The following is a 21091-nucleotide window of genomic DNA, read 5'->3' as shown; positions in this document are numbered from 1 at the left end:
AAGTCTTGTCTCTGATTTGAACCTCCTGTTCACCACTTTCCACTGTATACCCAACTCAGAAAACAATGGCCTAATCTTCCCTGATTCAATTCTACTGAAATCTACAGCATTATACCAGTGATTATAAACTAGGTCCTTAATATCCTGATTGCCCCTATTCACAGGTATGCACACAAAACACAACCCCTGGTCTTCCTAGTTCTGCCTTTAACCTTCAATACCACTTTTGCCTTGAGAACATTCAATTTTACATAATGCTGATCTCTTTTATGACTCTTTCCCAGCCATCTTCTTGACCAGACTTACTAGGTAGATGTTAGAGTCATAAAAAAATGCAGGCTGGAAGGGACCTCACAGGCACGTCCACACAAGTGTGCATATGCTCTTTGTAGCACCTCAAAAATTTAAAAAAGAAGCGAGGTGGTACACTTGGTCCTAGCATGTGCCGTCAAAAACTGGAGCATGGCCAACTAGAGGCACACTGCCACTGCCAACCACGCTCTGTGCTCCTGGCTTCACCGCTGCAGCCCCAGGAAGCCCCCAGGACCCCAGGTAAGGCTGCTGGGGTCAGCTCAGGTGCTGGCCCCAGCCTCCCCTACCCCACCCAGGCAATTTGCTGCACACCACAGTGCATGTGTAGGGACATTCCTTGGAGACAAGTAGCAGCGGCAGAACTATGTGCTGCTGATGTTTGTCGCTGGGGAAACTCATGTGTGTGCTCATCTGGATGTGCCCCAGGAGGTCATCTAGTCCAACTCCCTGCTCAGAGCAGGACCATCCTCAATTATATCATCCCAGCCAAGGCTCTCTATACCTGGGTCTTAAAAATCTCCAAGGACAGAGACTCCACAACCTCTCTGGGTGGCCTATTCCAGTGCTCTACAACCCTCCTAGTGAGAAAGGTTTTCCTAATATCTAACCTATACTTCTCTTGCTGCACCTTGAGACCATTGTCCCTTGTTCTGTCCTCTGCCACCACTGAGAACAGTCTAGCTACCTTTAGATAGTTGAAGGCTGCTATTAAATCTCTCCCAGTCTTCTCTTCTCCAAGGTAAATAAGCCCAGTTCCCTCAGCCTCTCCTCATAAGGCATGTGTCCCAGCCCCCTAACCATTTTCTCCATTTTGTCCACATCCTTTCTGTGGTTGGGGGCCCAGAACTGGACACAATCCTCCAGATGTGGCCTTACCCATGCTGTATAGAGGGGAAGAACCACTTCCCTTGATCCATGTTTTCACCTGAATTTCACTCATCTACATGCCTCAAGGAAAAACACGCTTGATCCTCTGAAATTCCCACTTCTTCCAAATTTCACAAGTCCAGCTCTCCAGGACTTCTCCAAACCAAGGAAGGACATCCACTTTTCTGTCCTTCTACAAACCGAGCACAATTCTGAAGTGCTGATGTTGCACTCTGAACTCTCTGCGCCTTCAAGAGTTTTCTTGGCAACAAGTCACTACACTTTCTCAGATCCCTTTGGAAATCCCAGCTATAAAAAACATCAGGAGCAGAATCACAGGTGATTTGCTAACACATCCAGTGCGGGTAGGCAGATTAAGACTTCTGATGCATGTGAATCTATCTTCCTTTGGCATTCTTGTTTCTGGACCCTCAATCTAATTTGGTGCAGGAACTCTTGTGCTTATAGGTCAAATGTGTCTCCTATGAAGGCAGGGTCTATGGGCAAATGGCCAGGCTCTTCATCAAATCAATTCCCAGAGCCTTATCTGATGTCCATCAAAGTCAGTGGAAATATTCCCATGGGTGCTACATCAGGCACGTTAACACTCCACACCTTCCCATACATAATCATTCTATTATCTCACTCTAATTCCCTCTGCAGGGATCTTAGGTCCTGTTAAAAAGCTGTGACACCTCCTCCCTACTCCCACAGGAGGTCATGCTTGGCCTTTGCCCTGAGAAAGCTTGCAGTTGGCCAGCCGTGGTACAATAAGGGTTCTGCAGGCACCTCACTCACCCGCAAGAAGATCATCTTAATGCAAGAGACAATATAAACATCATTACTCTGTTTAATCAGGGTACATTTACTGGATGACTCTTTTGGAGCAGAGCATTCTGCTTGCAATGGAAAATCCCTAGATGTTTCCAGGCATGTGTCAAAACAACCCACTATTGAGCTCAGAGAGGGCTTATTCTATAAAAAATAATAAAGCTCCCAGCTCAACGCAGAGGAGGCAACAAAAGCAAAAGAGCAAGGGGGGAGAGAGAGGGAGAGAGAAAGCAAGAGAGAGACAGAGATAAAGAGAAAAAACCAAGGGGAAGATGATTTTCTATCAACAAAACAGCAGGGACAAATTCTAGTTCATCTCATTGGAAACGTCTCCTTCATGTGCAAACAGCGCCTGGAGCCAGCACTAATCTCCCAGATTAAAGCCTTTTAATAGCAATTAGTCCTCTCTGCGCACTAACCCACTGGACACTCCACTGCATATTGGGGAAGGGGGGAGGCTGAAGGGAGCATCACTGGCAGTTTAACCCTTAAATGTCCTGATGAATCTGCATGCTTTTCCTCCATGCGCAAGCTTATGCTTGGGCAGGAGCATTTTAGTTGCTAAAACTATTCCTACAGACACATAGAGAAAGGCAGTGCCCACACCTACCTATGTGCATGCCTGTGTCTGTGCATGCATGTGCATATGTAAGTGCTGAGGTCAAACACAGTCAAAGAAGAATCCAGGATCCCTGGGAAATCCAAAAAAGCTAGATCTGAATTTTGCAGCATGACGCCACACCTGGAGGGAAGGAGGAGCTGACCTTTATGGCAGAGTAGATGTATTCTCAGCAGCACTATCCTATGACCAGATTTCAGTGATGCAACAACTAGAAGGAAAAAGGATCTACAGGTGGTGAGTTTTCCAGGTATACCAGATATTCACTTTCATGCTATCAGTCCTCAGAGACATCATTATGATGCCTTTCTTCCCCAAAGCACCCTCCACTACTCCTGGTCAATGAAGTTCTTGCTGTGGGAAAAGGCTGTGGGCTTCCCATATTTTTCTAAAGCTCTCATCTGTTGTTTTCAATTGGTCCAATAATCTCTCCTGATAAGGGGACAGAACCCATGGCTCCTCCACCATCATCCTGGTCCTAGACGTTAGCCAGCACCATTCTGGATCTGATGGCTCATCCATTCCATGCCAAACATCAGCTGTCCTCTCAAGAGCACCATAGCCTCCTAGGAGGCTGGGAATTTTTCTCCTCCCAATTTAGATTGGTAGCCTGCCAAAAAAAAAACTACGCCTGGGAGCAGTGGGAGCTCCCCACTTCCTGCAGCATTTGAGAAGGAGTTAGACAGCCAAACAAAGAGATCCAAGCCAGATGTGAAACTGCAAGGTGCCCTGTCTGCACCAGGAATAGATGCAAAGAAGCCAGACACATCTCTCCTCTTCCCTGTGAAGCACAGCTGAAGGATTCAGAGAAAGAACTTTGGAGCAGAGGATGTTGGTGCATCTGAACTTCCCAAAGTACAAGGCAAGCAGAATTTCCTGGAAGGCGCCACATCAGCTGCCCTGAAAGTGATTAAACCAAACAGGACAGAGAAAAACCTTCCGTGAGGTGACTGCAGGGAGGAGAGGGAAAACAACCCTGCAACATTAACACTACATCCTCTGTCAGCAGTGGGAGCTGCCAGATCCAGATTCCCCCCCTAACCCTGTACCCCCCCCAACACACACAACATCTATAGGGGTAGTGCAATTACTATTCAGGCTGGGGGCTGAAGAGAGTCTCCTGGCCCTTCTTCTAATGTAAGGTTATTGTAATTGATATGAAGGTAATTGATAATGTGTTACGGTGAATAATGTCTTCAATTTTCTGCTAAATCCCATTTTTGTAGCCATCTGGGCTCCTCCAACTGCCCCCCTGGGACGCCGAGTAATAGATAGTAATTATTCTCAAGTCATTTACTTTTTCAAAGTGTTTAGTGCTTATCTGTTTTACAATTAAAATGGAAACGACCCTGATTCACTTCCTTTCTTTTTTATTTAAATAGCGTTCACACACACACACACACACACACACACACACACTCCCCTACACACTGGAGCCCAGAGGGTGTATGTATGCGTTCATGTGTGTGTGTGTGCACGCATATACCTAGCACACAGAAACATACAGCATAGTTGCATTTACACCCTTTACTCACATACAGGAGCTAAGGAGGTATATGAGAACACAGGCACACAAACCACAGAGAAATGCCTTGTGTGCTTCTTATGCCTTGCTGCAGGGAAGCTCAAGACACATGCATCTTGAGGTCACTTGAACATACACATAGGTGTGTGTATTCCACACTGCTCTGTATGATTGCAACTTACAACTTGTGTTATCACCACATCGCAAAATACCGCAAAAAGTTATCACAAAATACATTCTACATACTGTATATTCAGGAAGTCAGGGTGCTTTTCCACAGGGACAGCTATTGATACAGAAATATATTTTGAACAAATAAGGATGATGCAAATTCACCCGCATATTGGTAGGTGCAAAGAGATAAACATACAACATACATAGACATGCATACATACAAAAAATGTACTTCTGGGCATGCATGCAAGCACATACAAACAAATGAACATACAAACATGCATCCAAATACATACCACAGAACAGACATGTAACTGAACAGGTGCAAATAATTAAGTGTGCCATCAACTGAAAACATATTTTGTATAATAGGTAAAAGTGTTTCAATTAAAATAAAAACTCTTCCCATCATTTGCAAATGCTCATGTAGGTTCTTATCCCCAGGTGACATTCCAGGTGAGACATACTTCAGCTTTTTTCAGTTTCTCCTGTTCCCCATCATGGAGAACATAATGCACTAGAACAAAAGCTCTTTCAACCCGCAGGGATCTCTGCAGCAGCAAGCCAGCCCATTGGAATTCTTGCTTCTACAAAGTGGGCCAATTGAAGGCCTGCCCAGTAATTTCACTGGGCAAGGAAATCCAATCCAGTTTGGCTTATGCCCCAGCACCCCAAAACTAACCCAATGGAAACTCTGCTGTTCCCCCCTATATGTAAACTGATCTAAGAAGCAAGCTTACCAAAGTCCTGATCCCAAGATCTTTCAGGTAAATAGAGAAATACAAAGAGTCCCTGGTTCAGTGGAAGCAGCACAACTCTGATGCTCCCAATATCAAAACCATGGCTTTAGCAGAGTGACTTGTACCTCCATAGTTCAGAAACTGCCCTAATAGAAATTCTGCTTTGCCACAGCCCTCCAAAAAGTACTTCCCTGGAAGTGCTGGGCAACTGCAACACACAGAGCTTGGCCACCTATGCAACATCAGCAGCAGCCCAATGTACTGCACTGCCTGTAGGAAATCCAAATGCTGCTCTATGACCTCTGAGATCTCTCCACTGGATCCTCTTCTGGCCAGCATGCATTCAGAAACTAACCAGAGTCTGCTGCCAACCCAAAAAGTGAAGCCCAGTGGATCAGACTTGATTCTGAAATGACCTAAAGGCTAGTCCAAAATAGCTGCCCTGCCCCAGTGTATGCCTGAAAGATCCCTTTTCCATGAAAAAATGTACAAGTAGACAGAGCTTCATATGAGAAATCAGAGCTGTGGGAATGGAGGACCATAAAACCCTGGGACAGCCTCCACAGTGTTATGTAAGCATTCAAATGTCTCAGTGCTTGTCTACACACCGGAGACCAAAGTATTCAGAAATGGCTACCTAAAGTTAACCTATATTTCAACATCCTTTTGAGTGGCCTGATTGTGAAGATGGCAGAAAACTCAGTGATTCCCTAGGGCATCCCAGACATCTAACTTTCAAGCCCCTTATTTAGGTGCCTTAGCCTGAAGTCAAACTTTAGGCAAACATTTTTTTGGAAGGCTGGTCCTGGGCTTTTATGATGCTGTGCTTGCGTCCTGAACCCAAGCCTTCTGGGATGCACATGGTAGGGCACTGCAGCAGCTTATGTGAATAGTGGTTCCAGTCAAAAAGGGCTCTGTGCTAGGGCTGGAGTCTGATGTGGCCTGTTCAGCTACACCAAGGTGTGTAAGACAGTAAGAACCATCCCATTGCCTAGACCTAGTTCACCTGCTTGCTCCTTCCCTGATGTGAACAAATGGGGACTGCACAGAGACTTCCCTGTCTCCCGCTTTCTATTCACTGGACAGAGCAGAGGGATGGATGTAGGATGCATATGGGTTATGTTCATCTGCTACCTCTCAGGGCTTCTTCAGGAGAGGTACATCTCCCATGCTGCTCCTTGCTCACACCTATGCCAAAACAGACACTGCATCCTTTACCAACTATGCAAGGTTTTGATGGATAGACAGGTATACAAAGACAGACAAGCAGACCAGACAGCTAAAGAGAAGCCTTCTGTTTTGTAACTTAATTTTTTCCCACGCCTTTGACTTTCAGGATGATCTACTGGGCAAGTACAGCATCTAGACCTAACCACGAACCCCATCTCCCTGCCCATCTTAGTCACAACCCCACCTGAAGTACCAGAGGCCCTCTCTCCTTACCCCACTGGAGTGCTGCCTTCCTTCCTGGCAGGCAAAAGCAGTCTAAAAGCTTTGTGAGGGAACCTTCTGCTATTCTGTTGTCTGAGTTTGTAACTGTTGTTGGTTTTTTTTCTTTTCAATCCCTTTAATGACTTTTCCTGATGCAATCGGCACAGGCCCGCACCAAGACTGCTTCCCCTGCTGAGAGGGAAACAAGACTGAGGGAAAAGGGCGCCGAGGGAACTGTTCAGAGGCAAAAAAGGGTGCCGAGGGAACCGTTCGGATCCTCAGTTCATCTCTGCCGCCCGCTGTCCCAGACTGGGGAGCAGGATGGCATGCTGCAGAAGCTAACTGAGGGAAATCTTCACCAACACTGCAAATGAGGCTGCCTGACTCCTTTATGGAACAGTATACCTGGGCCGCAGGCTGGGTCTGTGCTGTCCTGATATGCAACAGTGTTGCAGGCTGGGAAAGAAGGGCTTTGGGGGATGTGTGGTGAACCACACACTGGTTTCCACACAACCAAGAAGCTCATCACCTTTGGGAGCAAAAACAGCTGAGCGGCTAGAAAGCAAGCACACATGAGCATTGCAGCCATCAAATGTGGGAGCTTGACAGAAGTGGAATTTAAGACAGCCTGTGAGCCCCTGGTGCAGGAGCAGGCACCAGCCTCTGTCCCAGTGGTTCCTTCCTCCCCATCCTAGAAACAAGCTGGATGCTTTGTGGAAACTGAATGGATCTTTCGCCACCTGCTTCTGTTACTTGGCTGGACAGTGAGTACACTGAGGTAGGGGATGTGAAAGAATCAGGTAGAGGTCTGCCCACCATGGATGCAAATGAGACACATACATGACAACACCAAACCTGGCCCTGACTAGCTGAGGCTGGTGAAGACCTGCTCCCTTGTTCCTATTCACCCACTTGCAGGAACACCTTATCTTGGCAGGCAGCTACTCTTCACTGAATCCAACCTAGGATAGCTCTGGAGAAGCCATCCTAGAGGACTTCCTCATGTTGAGTTCCTGCTAACAAGCCATGTGTACTGGGAAGCAGAAGTGGGGGAAGAACAGTGAGTTGCCACAGAATGGGAGCGAAGAGGTTCAGAAGAGCAGGGGTTTGCATTGGTGAAAAGAGCAGGACCATACTGGTCTTCTGTCCGGTCCCATTGAGAGGAGGGCAAAGCTACACTGGCCCTTAGATGTCCAATGCTAGGTAGCTGGTACTAAGGGAGAACTGTGCACCCCATACATGTCCTATAATAAAATTCCCCTCCTATAGTTCCTTCCATCTGTAAAGAAGAATTTTTGGTAAAATATTCAACAAAAATGTAATTTTTGAAGCTTCTGTGGAAGGCTTTCACAGGAAAAAAGAAATCTAGTCCCAGCTGGCTCTTCTCACAGTCTGTCTGTCTGGTCAGTATCCATATTCATTGTTTCTATTTCTTACTGGTATTGAGGTAACATCTAAAGGTTACAAGCAGGAACACGGCTTCCAGGAGCTAGCTGCTGTATAAACATATGCCAAATCAAAGCATTCAATAATAAGAGGTGGGGACCCCAAGGCACAGAGAAGTGGTGTGACTTGTCCAAGCTCACAGACCAAATCAGAGACAGAACAGAACCTAGAGATCCTGTTTCTGACTCTAATCAGAATGATTTGATTTATTGGCGATAATCAAATTTCTCTGACTTTCATTTGTACTTTTTCATATTCTTGTAGGTACCACTTAACATAATTGGCCCTAACTTGCATGCAAAGAATCACTGAAATGTACTGGAAGGAACTTTGAGAAATCAGTTAGTCCAACCTCCTGCTCTGAGGCAGGATCACATATACTTAGACCATCTCTGATGGATGCTCATCTAACCTGTTCTTAAATGCCACCATTCAAGGAGACTCCACAGCATCTCTAGGTAGCTAGTACCATGGCTTTACTACTATTAGAAAGTTTTTCCTAATATCTAACCTGAAGCATCTTAAATGCAAGGTAATCTGATTTCTTCTTGTCCTTTCCTCAGTGAACCTGTAGAGCAATTGATCACTGTCCCCTTTATAATGCCCTTTAACATATTGGAAAACTTTCAATATACCCTCCCACCTCTATAGGCTCCTTCTGTCTAGACTAAACAAATCTGGTTTAATCAACTATTCCTGGTTTCCAAACATAGAGTCATAGAGAAGTAGGGCTGGAAGGGAACTCCAGAGGTCATGTAATCCAACCCCCTGCCTGAGGCAGGTTCATCCCTTTCCAAACCATTCCATACAAACCATAATCTAAACTCTACATAAGGCTGCCGTCAACCCTGACACAACACAGACCTAACACCCTAACCTGACACAGGTCTAAAGCAGTGGAACTATGGCAGCCAATGTCCTACTTCTTCCGTTGCCTCACTGTTCTCACAGTGAAGACGTTTTTCCAGATATCCAATCTAAACTTACTTTGCTGCAACTTCCAGGCAATTGGTCTGCATCCTCCTCCCTTCAGCAAGAAAGAAGAGGTGCTTTCCCTCTTCTTTATGGCCACCCGTCAAGTATTTGAAGACTGCTATTATGTTACCTCTTATGTGCCTTTTCTGCAAGCTGAACGTGCTTAGCTTGGTCTCTCCTCAAACAACCTGCTTTTCAAGCCCTTTATCCTCTTTGTTGGCCACCTCTGGATCCTCTCTAACTTCTGCATGTCCTTTTTAAAATGTGGAGCCCAGAACTGCATACATTATTCCAAATGAAGCCTAGGAAGTGCTCAGTAGAGAGGCACCATGACCTCCTGTGTCTTGCACCTAATGCTTCTGTTGATAGACCCCAAGTGAAATGCTTTTCCAGTGTAACAGAGAACCACTGACAGCTTCATCGGCAGCAAGGATTAATATACATCCAGCTTAGTACTGGGTTAACTATTGAATCAAATGGGAGTGTTAGGTATTTGCACAGTGGATGGGCAATTAAAGGCTCAATTCTCCATTGCTCTTTACACCAGAGCAGAGTGAGCCCATTATGTTGCCATACTGTTTGATAGCATTTTACCCTGTCTTTGCACTGTTGTAAATGTCTATACAAAGTGTGGTACAATGAAGAATCAGGCTTCCTAGTGCTTAGTAGGAGAAAGACTCGAGAATTTCAATTGTGCTTCTTCTGTGTTTCATGGAAAAAAAGAGACAGCATAATCATTCCATTCTTGGACACCCCCAGAAGCTGCTGTTAGTTCATGTCCACACGTTATGTGTGTCATCTTATTTCTTCTCCAACCTACTTTTATAAGCCCAGGTCTGAGAAGGCCCCCAGGACTGAAGGAGTGACTCTTGACTGACTCACTCTTCCTGGTTCAAGTTAAATCAGAATCCCCCAGCATCCTAGCATGCTTTGAAGCCCTGGGCTGGGCTGTCTGCTCCAGAGAGCAGGGTTGGCCCCGCCCCTCTGCTCCCTAGCTGGAGCAGTGAGGGCTGGCTGACAAGGGGTTTGGGGGGCAAGCCTGGCTGGGGATGCAGCCCAGCCTACAGGTGGGGACTGCTCCTGCCCCCCCCAGGCAACCCTGACTGAGGTCTTGGGCCAGGGAGTGGGGTTAAACATGCCACTCAAACTTACTGCTGGATGCAACTGTGGATTATAAATCCCAGAGGCACCTAGAAACAGGAAGAGGAAGTGATAAGCAACCCTGCAGAGTCCTGTTACTGTAATTCTGGACTGCAAATCCCAGAGACCTCCAAGGCAGTAGAAAGATGAAGTGAACAAACAGCCTAAGAGCCATGCTCTAGCTGCCCCTCCGGTCTTCTGGCCTGTGCCACTGCAGGCATATGGCTGCATTTCCTGAATCAGAGGTAAATGTCTATCCACTTCTGTTTCAATTTAATCTCTGCATCTTAAACTAACCCGCAAAGACTGAATCTATTTAGGCTTGGGCTTTTTGATTGTCTGTACCTAGCCACAAAGGATTTGGGTGTGTGAAGTACAGCCTCCTATCTGAAGCTCCAGAAGCAGAGACTTACAAGGTGCACTCCCCACCCCGAATCAGAAGTACAAAATGGGCCTACATACACTGAGATTTTTAAAACTACATACAGGATTTGGACATGCAATTTCCATTCACATCAATAGGGGAAAATATCAGCTGTAATATTCCTCAGCGTTCTGAAATGGTAAGAACTTATCAGCCAGTTTCAGCATAGAGCTCTTTGAAAATCAGGGGTTTTGTTCTGCAGAAAATTCAAATATTGTAAAATACTTTTTCAACTGAAATCAGGACCAAAAAAAAAAAGTGAAGTTTTTTTCCCCCAGATTGATATGTCTGACAAAATGAAACTTTGGGATTCTCTCTCTCTCTCTCTCTCTCTCTCTCTCCCTAGCCTAATGAATTACTTATGGAACAGTTTGGACAAGAAGAAGACACAGAGACTGGACTCAGAGCAGCTCCCTACCCTCCTGGACAGTCCTGTCTCATACATCTCTGAGGGTGTTGAGGAATGCAGCCAGTAGCACAAGAGGCAGTGATTGAGATCTCTCCCTCATGAAAGCAAACAACAAAAATCTAAAAACTAGCATTTCCCCCCTGAAAACTGGTAAAAAGTGGGAAAAATAATCACTTTCTGGACACAAAATAAGAATGTTTTAGTTCAAAGCAGAAACTTCCTGCAAAATAATTATTTAAATTAAAAAAAATATATATTTTAAGAAGTCATGGACTATTTTCACCAGTCTTACATAGAAATGATTCACTAAAAGGTCAGATCCTCTACCTAACCCAAGCACCTAAACACACTTGGCTGGGAGTTGGAGATGTGTGGAGACTTCTGTAAGGAAGCACTTCAACTTCTTGTTTGAAACATCCCCACATGCTATGCTGAAGTGAACCAGAAGGGCTATAAAGTGAGAGGTACTAACTATACTCTGTACCCTGCCCCTTTATGCACTGGACTTTCTGTGCCATGCAGTCTTTTCCTAAAAGTGGGATGAAATCTGAGCTTTTTGCAAGAACTTTGGGATTTTCAGACTAACAAAGTGATAGGGTGCAGTCAGATGAGGTTTACTAATGTGATCAGTATGACAGCAGGGCAAAAAGTAGCAGACATATTATGCAAACAGAAGTAACTTTGCCCAATCCCAGGGAGAACGGCCCCTGAAAGAGTCAGATGTAAAACTCTAGTGATGTAAATTACAGTGATTTAGGTGTCGTCTGTCCATAACCATACTGGAACATTTGCCTAATGTATTTATTACCTGCTTACTTGCCACCTAGTGACAAGGCATGATGCTTGTTATGCAGTGTGGGAGTTATTTTGTGATAGGCAAAGGGCTGTTTTTCTTGATACTGGTGTAATTGAGATTGGTGTAGAAACCCAACGTAAATTATACTGAAGAATGCAAATATCTTCTTGGAATTTCCAATTTAATGTTATGACACCTACCAATGCAAGAATGAAACAATTATTGTCCCATAGGTACTGTGCAAACAACACAAACCTAACGGCACATGAAGAAAAAACTGAAAGCTGATGGCAACATAAAGATTCATTTAACAATGCCACATAGCATTTTGAAAGATATTAGCCCAATGGTAGTAGCCAATAGTGGTCTAGGGACTCACTGGCCCTAAACCTTCTCAATATCACTTAACATTGCAATATCAGTCACTGGGCACATCTACATGTGCACTTTAATGTGCAGCTGTCTATTCTACTGTGCATTAAAGTGTCACATCAAAAACAGTGCTAATACACAGTAGAAATAGGCTACTGCATATTAAGCATCTCTAAAAAGGCATGCACTTTTGCTATTGCACATTAGGGCAGCCTAATGCACATTTATGTGGTATCTCATATTAGAGGTACTAAATTTAACATGCAGTAGCAAAAGCACATTAATGCACATATAGATGCATGCAGTTATACTCTCATTGGACTTCTACCATCACCATGATATCAGAACATCTTCAAGATGTGTATTAAGCAACATGATAAATATCTGTCACTGGTAGTTATTTCCATTTGATTTCTTTCCACTTGATTCTTGCATGTGGATTGGTAATTATGTATATTATTTTAAAATTATTGCATTATAAGTTAATGGTGTGATATTAATGTGAGAAAGCAGGTTGAAAAAGGATGGCTTGTATTTGGAGTGAAAGGTAGGGTTGTTTTTAATTATTCTGAGTTCCTATGAGTGTTTGTTCCACAGTCTGAAAATAGCTTCCAAGGGTTTGTCAGTCGTGGATCTCAGGGAGTATAGGGATGAGCATGTCCCACCCACAGCCAGCGCATCTAAGTCCACTGAAGCACTCCAGAGCCAGGAGTTTGCCAGTGAAGCTGCTCCAGGTTTATCCCCAGCAGCCACTCTTCAACCTGACAGAGACCAAGAGCTTGAGAACAGGTGCTGGGGATGAGTCCAGAGCATTCCCATGGAAGAACTTCTGGCTCTGAAGTTGACTTGGCTGAATAAAGAACAGTCCCCCCCCCATCCTCCATGTGGCATGGGAAAACCATTTCCTGCCAAGGTCCAATCATGATTCAGTTCTGTGTAATGTTATTATGATTACAATAATAATGAATTCTATTGCAGCAGCCCACAGGACAACCAGTCATGGACCCATGGACCAGTCAATGAGTAAGCTGCTGAACAAAGAGCTGATCCCCTAATCCAAAGTCTTACAGTTTAAGAAAAAAGGTAACAGACTGGTGCAGATGTGCATAAAAAGCAAAACGGGGTCATCACTCAGCCAGGTGATGAACAGTGGCTTCAGCACAAAAACAGAATGACATTTTCAGACCAGAGGACTACCAACTCTCTTTCATTTCTTATACGGTAACTGCCATGTACTGAGGAAATTCTCTCCAAATGCCTAAGACTTTGGAACAAGCAAAAGAGGAGACTGTTTCTCAACTGGTAAGCCCAGTGTATGCTGGGATATGGCTTTGAGAGTTCAGCTGATGCAGGGAGGATATATGTGCAATTCATCTATTGACTAATTTCTGTGTTATACACTATGTATGCTTCTAATTACTTATCAGTAAGTCTCAGCTTCTAAGTTTTTAAGTATTTCCCAGTAATTGTGGGCAAGGCAACCTCTGGACTTCACTCATTTTCAGCACATGGTTGAGCTGAGTAGCAAGTTCTAAGAAGCCTGGGATATAGGGGTTGTGCCTTCAGGGTCAGGTACACAACTACAGAAATGGCCTGAGGAAATCCAACTGACGTTCCCCTGGGGAGAGATGAGAAAGGCTGGGGTGGCCTGTGGAAGTTCTGGAGTCTGAAAAGTAGCCTGGGATAGAGAACAGGGCAGGCAGGTGCATTCTCTTGTAGACGAATCCTGATTCCATGGCCAACTTGCTATGTGGCTTTGAGGCCATTGTGTGTCCTTGCTCTGTCTCAGTTCTCCAGTCAGCCAAGGCCACTAATACCTCTGACCACTGTAATAGGGGGGCTTCAAGAGGCCACACCAACTGAGCCTGCCGCAAGGAAAGGTAACCTGTACCTCCCTGTGGCTCAGTGCCAGCCCTTTGTAGCTCACAGGCATGAAACCCAAGGGAAGACAAGAGACATCACCGCTTCCCTTGTCTTTCAGACAAACGTGTTTGTCTCCACAGCAGACCCATGGACACACTGAACCAGTGAATTCCAGGGTTGGCCATTCTGCCTTCCACCCACAATGCCACTTTTTGACTCTGATGGCTGGGCCCACGGCAGCCTTCTCAGTGGCTTCTATGGTCAGGACCCTTGTGCCTGGGTTTACATTGGTGGAAAGTGGAGTAAGGCAAAGCTGAATTTATCCCTGCATTTGTTATGTCTGAGTCAGTCCGTAGGGCTGTATCCTGCCCTTTGGTATCCTGTGCTGCACCTCTGCCCTTTTGGAAACAAATTTGGAAAATAAGTCCCAGAATAAAACCAAGAGACCAATCCTCAGCTGGTGCAGCTTGGTAGAGTTCCACTGAGGGTGCACATGGTCAGAAGTCCCAGTGTTATATTGAAGTTAATAGAGCTGTTCTCTTATGCACTGACTGAGAATCTACATTCCTCTCCCCTCCACAATAGGATGACAGTAGCGACCCCATCACTTCCCTCACGCTCTTTGCTCCTGCACATCCTGCTTAGTGTCACATGGTAGGGTAGCATCAGCCACTGGCAATAGCAAGGTGTACACCTTGCTCTCTGCATTCCCAGCTGTTGCTCTGAAGAAATGCACCAGAATCTGCTCTACTTCAGGGTGGCTAAGCAGAGGGGTGAGGCAGGTCATGAGGAACCTGGGCTGGAGGCCTGGAGCACATGTCTCTTCAGCTGCATTCCAGCCAGCCTGGCAACCTGCTGCACACACACACAAAAGGAAATGAGAAACTCCACAACAAAGAAACTGGCAGGGAAGCGACAGAGGGACACAGGAACTGGAAACGAGATTAAACAGGCTCAAAAACCCCAGCGTGCTGAGCTGTCCTTTCTAAAGACTTCCTTTAACTTTGATGGGGCGCACCAGAGTCCTCTTTTCCCTCGAAAGAAAGAGAGGAGGAGCTGTGTAAAAGGGGGTCCAGCATAAGGAAGTTGAGCACAGAGTGCCTGATTCCCCACTTCTTTCTTGGGGGTAAATCAGGAAGTGAGATCAGAACCAGGCCCATAAAACAGAACAGACAGCCTGGCTATAAAATGTGTCACTTCCCAAGCAAGCCTGTTTGAGGGTATTTTTGCCAATGTTAAATTCTTTTCTTTTTTTTACAAGGGACTGAGACTAGGGACGCAGCAAAGTAGATTAGAGCATAAAACAGACAGATAGACACAAAGGACCAAATTTTTAGCAGGTATAAAGTGATTTAAGTGAAGTTAGACTGTTTTATATCACTGAGAGTCTACCCCATTAGGTTAGACTATGTGCCTTCCTTGATAGTGCACAGGACATATAACAGACTAGTGGCTACAGATGTTTTTATGTGTACACAACTTGAATAGGCAGTTTACACAAATAAGAGAAGCTTTGTCTACTGCATAACAGTGTATTCTTGACTACACTGTACACTTGTTGGAAGTGAATAATAAGACCTATATGTCCCCATGTGCTGTGAATATTACTTGCTCCATGGTTGCCTATATATGTGAGGGATCAGACATATAAAGTGTACGATGTCTGGCTTGCTCTTCGTAAGTTGTTAGTTCTCACATGCTTGCTTGGATCTGGAGCAGGGGACAGGCACACCCCTTCCATAAAACACACTTCTTTGATGGCTCTGAAAAATAAACAGAAACGTGTAAGAAAGACCCAGTGGGCCCATTTGCTGTGGGCTGGAAGACAAGGAAGTCTGGAAGACTCTTGGCAGCACCAGATGCTGGAACCATTTCCTTAGAGGAGGACTTGCAGCAGGTGTGAGAATATTCAAGATAATTTATCAGGCTAGATTTTTGCCCATTACTCAGTGCAATGCAGCTCCCTATGCTGCAAGCACTCCAGTGTCTCTATGGGGCTATCAGTGGAGAAAGGTACTCTTCAGATTGAGAAAGAGCATGACAATCTGGCCCACTGTTAGAATAAGACATTCCCTTGGAATTCTCTAAAGAAACTGAGGAAGTGAAATATCAGGTTGACAGCATGACCTCAGAGCCCCAACTCAGGACTTGCTAGCCCCAACTGTTATGACTGCTAGCCTTAGAGATTACTCTCATGAGAACTTCAGTCCAGAAGATACCTGAAGGATAATATCTGAGGCCAGGAAGTACCTGCATGCCTAACTTACTGCACGACATGTCTGCCTAGGAATGCCTTCACCCTGGTTTGATATAGGAAGCAAGCAGGTCTCTGAACAGAAATGCCCATGCCTACCTATAGAAGAGCTACCATCACCCACTAAGAAAGGCCTGGTGGCTGAGTAAAAATCCATCTTGAACCTGCACTCACTTGTCCTGGAGAGTGGCAATGAGGCAATGGATTGACCCTTGGGCCAAGCACAGAGCTCTGCTGGACCTAAAAGCAGAAGGCCTGTGCATAATTTGCCTTAGTGGCTGGCCCTGTACATCAGAAACAGTATTGGTGAGTGGAGTGCTATCACAAGGAAACAAGTTCAGTACTACCTGTAGACAGAGACCTCTCACAAACGTGTTGATCTGAGTTCTGATTTCCAAGAAGTGCCCTGCTTATGGAAATTTGGGCCTGGAGTTTTGGTTTGGACCCAATTCTTGTTTTAAGTGGCTGAACTATTCAAATAATTTCCCTTCTGGTTCCCATCTAGGGTCAGATGCGGGAAAGCCCTGAGAACAGCGTGAGAGGCAGACTTTGAGCTATTTCCAGCCATATTCAGAAGTGGGAGAGCTCAAAACTGTGCTCTCATAAGATGGCTGTTCACTGCAAATAATTCATATTAGCAGCTTACTTTCGGATGTCTTTTATGCCTGAATCCAAATCTTTAGGCGTTTCCCCAGCAAGGAAGTAGGCCCAGAAGCTCTTGGACTTCACTCCCAAAAATTGGGTTTAGGAACATAGTGCTGCAAGGATGAATGTTACATGGTAGGTAAATGTCAAGCCAGGAGTTTCCCAAGGACATCAACCCCCTGGATGACAGTGCCTCCACTATGAATACTCTCCTGCCAGTGGTCTGCTTGTCACAGCACAAAGAGCTAAGCACTTGCAAAGCACTTGACCATGCCTCCACCTTGATCAAATCTGAGTTCAGAAGTAGAGCAGCCTGCCTGTGGGACAAAGGAGGTAGGACAGATGACATTGATATATCTTTGCTCAATCTAACCCACCCATTAAAAAGTGCCTCAGTGGGACAATGAAATGTTAGAGTTCAGCGGACTTCAGGACAGTCACATCAAAGTGGGATTCAGTGCCATATAAAGACAAGGCTCATTTTTAGGGCACAGATCTAGACTGCAGTAAGAGTCTTGAGTGCCTGGATCCGGGAGGGTGTTTCAGCCCATCTCTAGTTTTGAAGATTTTTGTGAGTCCCACCAAGTCTTGTTGGAGCCCAGATAAAGTAGCTGGAGAGGCCATGTCAATGACTGATATAGGTTGTAACAGGGCTGTGGTAGTGCTGACACGCGCTCTTCAGAGCTGGGTGAAGTGGCAAGGTAGAAGTCTGGGACTCAGGAGACCTCAGCTGGCCATCTGACACAGCCACACTTTCTGCCTGATTCTGGGTGCATGGCTTAATCCACCCTGCCCTCTGTTTTCTCTTCCATAAAATGGGAATGAAATATCCCCACGTCCCAGGATGCATTGTGAGGACACATCCCACTGATGCTTGCAAGATGCCAGGTACTATAGCTAGAGTTCCTCCACAGATCGATGGTAACTTGGGAGTGCCCAGTTCATAATGACTTCTGACTGATTTAACATCTCATTAACACGCACAAACACTGACCTAAAACCAAGGTCCCTGGCCTGGAAAAATGAGGCTATAATTGGTGCCCTAGCACGGCTCTCCAGCAGCTTTCCAGTGGCTCATCTCTGTTCTCCTGGGATGTGGGCTCAGAGCCGGCTCTGCTTAGAGAGAACATTAACTACACCTCTTTATTATTGAGAAGAAATTTATTGGAGGCATCCCTCCCTCTCTCCAGTTTCTCCTTACCTTCTCGGAAAAGTAAACATTTAATTTTTTTTGTTGTTAATAGATTTAATGTTCATTTGTCGGTAGCCTAGGGGCAGGAACGCGTGACATTTCAAATAATTGTTGTTTCGGGGGTATCCTCTGGAGGAAAATGCTGCAAAAGTGTGGAGAAGATTTAAGTAAATTACTGTGTCAGCTTCTATTTATTCCCTACATGATCGCCAGAGGCAGGGCTGCAAGATAACCATTAGAAGCCCAGCCATAAAACAGGGAAGCAGAATTTCAAAAAGCCGGAGTGCCATTACTGGAAAGTTAGTGTGTAACATGTTAAATTATCCCCAAAGTGGGGGGAGGAAACAGGGGGAGAAGAGGGAGAAGAGAGGTGTGTATTTGAGAAAGAAAAAAGGGAGAGAGACTGTGAATGAAAGAGAGGGAATACTCTGTGGAAGACAAGTGTGAAAGAAGAAACAATAGGGAGCAAAGACATAAGGAAATAAGAAAAGAAGGATGAGTAAGAGAAGAAAAAGAAGACAATTGTAAAAGATAAATGTAGTAAAAAAGAAAGCAACATGGGGTGGAGGAGAAAGTGAGAATGAGAGAGGCGGGTAATGATACACAAAGGAAGAATGAATGAAAATCATGGATGAATTCCAGGAATAGACACCATTTCCAGCTCTGGATCTCCAACCCTGCCATCTCCCTACAACCAAGGCCAGGGATGTTTAAAGCTGGGGCTTCAGCTCAGGTCATCACTGATGAACATAACATTGAGGAACAAATAAGGAAAGAAAGGGTTGGAGGGAGGTTCCTTAAGCCATGGTTAGAAACCGTGTGCAGTCCCACCTCAGCCAGCGAAGACTGAATTTGCTCCCCTTCATCCCCGGTAGCTGGGGAACACAGAACAAGGAATAAGTCAAACAAATCTGACAGGGTTAGGTGGCAAATATTAGGGCCTGATTTTTGGTGGCATGATGGCAGGCCTACACCCCCCGGCAGTGTACGGGGATGTTAAAATGGATCTGGTTTAGTTTATACCACCTTTAAGGTTTCCTTTGTGATTTCTTTCCTTATTAGTAGAAACATCTTCAGGATCTTTTGTTTCCTATGCACTCCCTGCCACCAGGATACGGCCCTAGTAAGCTCCACATGGGCTGTCACCTGCAGAGTTTACTAGAGAAGCACATCTTAAAACTGATATAACTCCATGGGCTATAGCAGAGTCAGAGTTAATCCAAACTGACCCAGAATGTAGCTGAGATCAGAATCTAACCCATTCTCCTTGGTGAGGCATCACTCAAGGGTTCTGATTTCACCGAAATAAGCAGCAGAAGCAGAAGTGTAAAGAATCAAAAACCTGGACGTCCTGGAAACCTCCCTAGCAACAGAATGTGGGGCAAGAGAAACACAGAACAAGCATGGTCACTATGGCCCTGTTTGCAAACAGAATGGGTTATCTACAAGGCGGTCTCCTCCACAGGCATGAAACTGCATGTAGGCTGGTGGTTAGGAGAAGCAAGCATAACCAAGGCTGCCTCCTGAACCAGCTCACAGACAGACTGAGGTAGTGTGGTTGAACAGGAAGGGCACTGGTGTGGGAGTCAAGCCACCTGGGTTCTATTCCCTACTTGACATGTGACCTTGGATAACTCATTTCCCCTTGCCCATTCACAATATAAGCTCTTTGGGGTAGGGACTATCCTCCACAATATGTATATACAGTGCCTAGTCCACTAGGGCTTACAGGTAGAATCTGCAAAGGCAACTAAGTTCCACTGACTTGCCAGAGATGTAGGCTCCTAAGTCACTTTTCCATAATGGGGCTAGGCTCCTAAACCAGCCTAGCCATTTTGCAAATGTTTCCTTTGATCTTGTTCATGGCCTACAGTCCCTAAGGAAATACAAATCCTAACGAGATGCACACAGCAGCAGATAGCAATCAGATGACACATGAAGGCACAGCTGCCTCCTCTATAGATTGCCTCCCAGCAGCCTTGCCACTGTGGTTTTCTCCTTTGTATACCTTCTCTCCCCTCACTACAGGCAGAAGAAGACTCCAGTTGTCACCCATCTTAAAACACAAGACTCAAGGGATGCCCAAGGGAACTATACAGTGGCAAATTCCAAAGGGCTTGAGGGAAATCCTCTTTCACAGGTCTGCAATCAGACTTTGGGACACATTGCCACAGGATGTTGCCAAAGCCAAGAGCTTAACACAAGTTAAAAGACATTGGACTGGTCTATGAATAACAGAGCTAAAGTAGACAGTGCTAGCAAAGAGGGATATAAAACCTCATGCTTTTGAGTTAAACCAACCCCTAGTTATTAGGGAACAGGGTAAAAACTTCATGAGAGGCAGCTAACCCCAAATCCACCTGCTGTGGGCTTCTTGCACCTTCTTCTGAAGAATGTAGTGCTGGCAAAGACAGGAGTCTGGATTAGACAGAACTCATTGCTGACCCAGTCCAGTGCTGCTGGGGTCACAACAGATCAGAGTTTGCTTTCATCTCATGCCAGTTCCTTCTCATTGTATTCATTCTGTGCCACTCTTTCTTCTTTCCAACCCCCTTCCTGTCTTATATCACCCCCACCTTAGGCTCCTTCCTCCTCTATTCATTACTTGTCCCCTTCTACAACTCTACATTGCCCTCTTCTCCATGCACGCTGGCTGTCCCTTCTTTTATTGTAATTTATTTACATCATGAAAAACAATTAAGCTCCTAAAAGTCTTATTTATCCCAGAAATCTAATTTTATCTTCTCCAGCATCACTCTCCATTTGCTTCTGCTATTGCCTCATTTGTCCTCAGTCCTTTCTCCAGTGTGAAATCAGCTGCATGTGTGGATGGGGCTAGCAAAGCAAGACACAAAATTTCTTATTCCAAGCTTTACCAAACCAACAGGTCTGTTTGCCTTCTCGCCCAACCGAGAAGTAGCCCATGCAGGCTCACAACAATAAATAACCCAAGAGATCTTTTTTTAAATTCTAACGAATCACTCGGAAGACTCAGTGGTTAAATCATTGCCAACTCTCAACCTCCTCAATATTTCTTTGCTAATAGACTTCAGGTTTAATTGAAGGATCTTCTCTG

General features: G+C 45.1%; 1 long non-coding RNA gene across 3 annotated transcripts in view; it reads left to right on the top strand.

The window, feature by feature from the left end:
• The window catches only part of LOC132251133 (uncharacterized), a 48368-nt gene that overhangs the window by 20547 nt on the left and 6730 nt on the right, over positions 1 to 21091 (top strand). The window contains exons 3-4 of one of the 3 annotated variants that reach the window (XR_009462974.1): positions 10831 to 11357; positions 13040 to 13492. This is a non-coding gene — a long non-coding RNA (uncharacterized LOC132251133). Of the gene's footprint in view, positions 1 to 10830; positions 13493 to 21091 lie in introns of those variants that run through there. The other 2 variants (XR_009462975.1, XR_009462973.1) reach the window with 2 other exon arrangements.

This window comes from Alligator mississippiensis, chromosome 6 (genome assembly GCF_030867095.1).
Source record: "Alligator mississippiensis isolate rAllMis1 chromosome 6, rAllMis1, whole genome shotgun sequence".
In the NCBI taxonomy this organism is placed as follows: domain Eukaryota; kingdom Metazoa; phylum Chordata; order Crocodylia; family Alligatoridae; genus Alligator; species Alligator mississippiensis.
The sequence above is the reverse complement of the archived record's forward strand: the minus strand, read 5'-3'. Positions and strand labels throughout refer to the sequence as shown.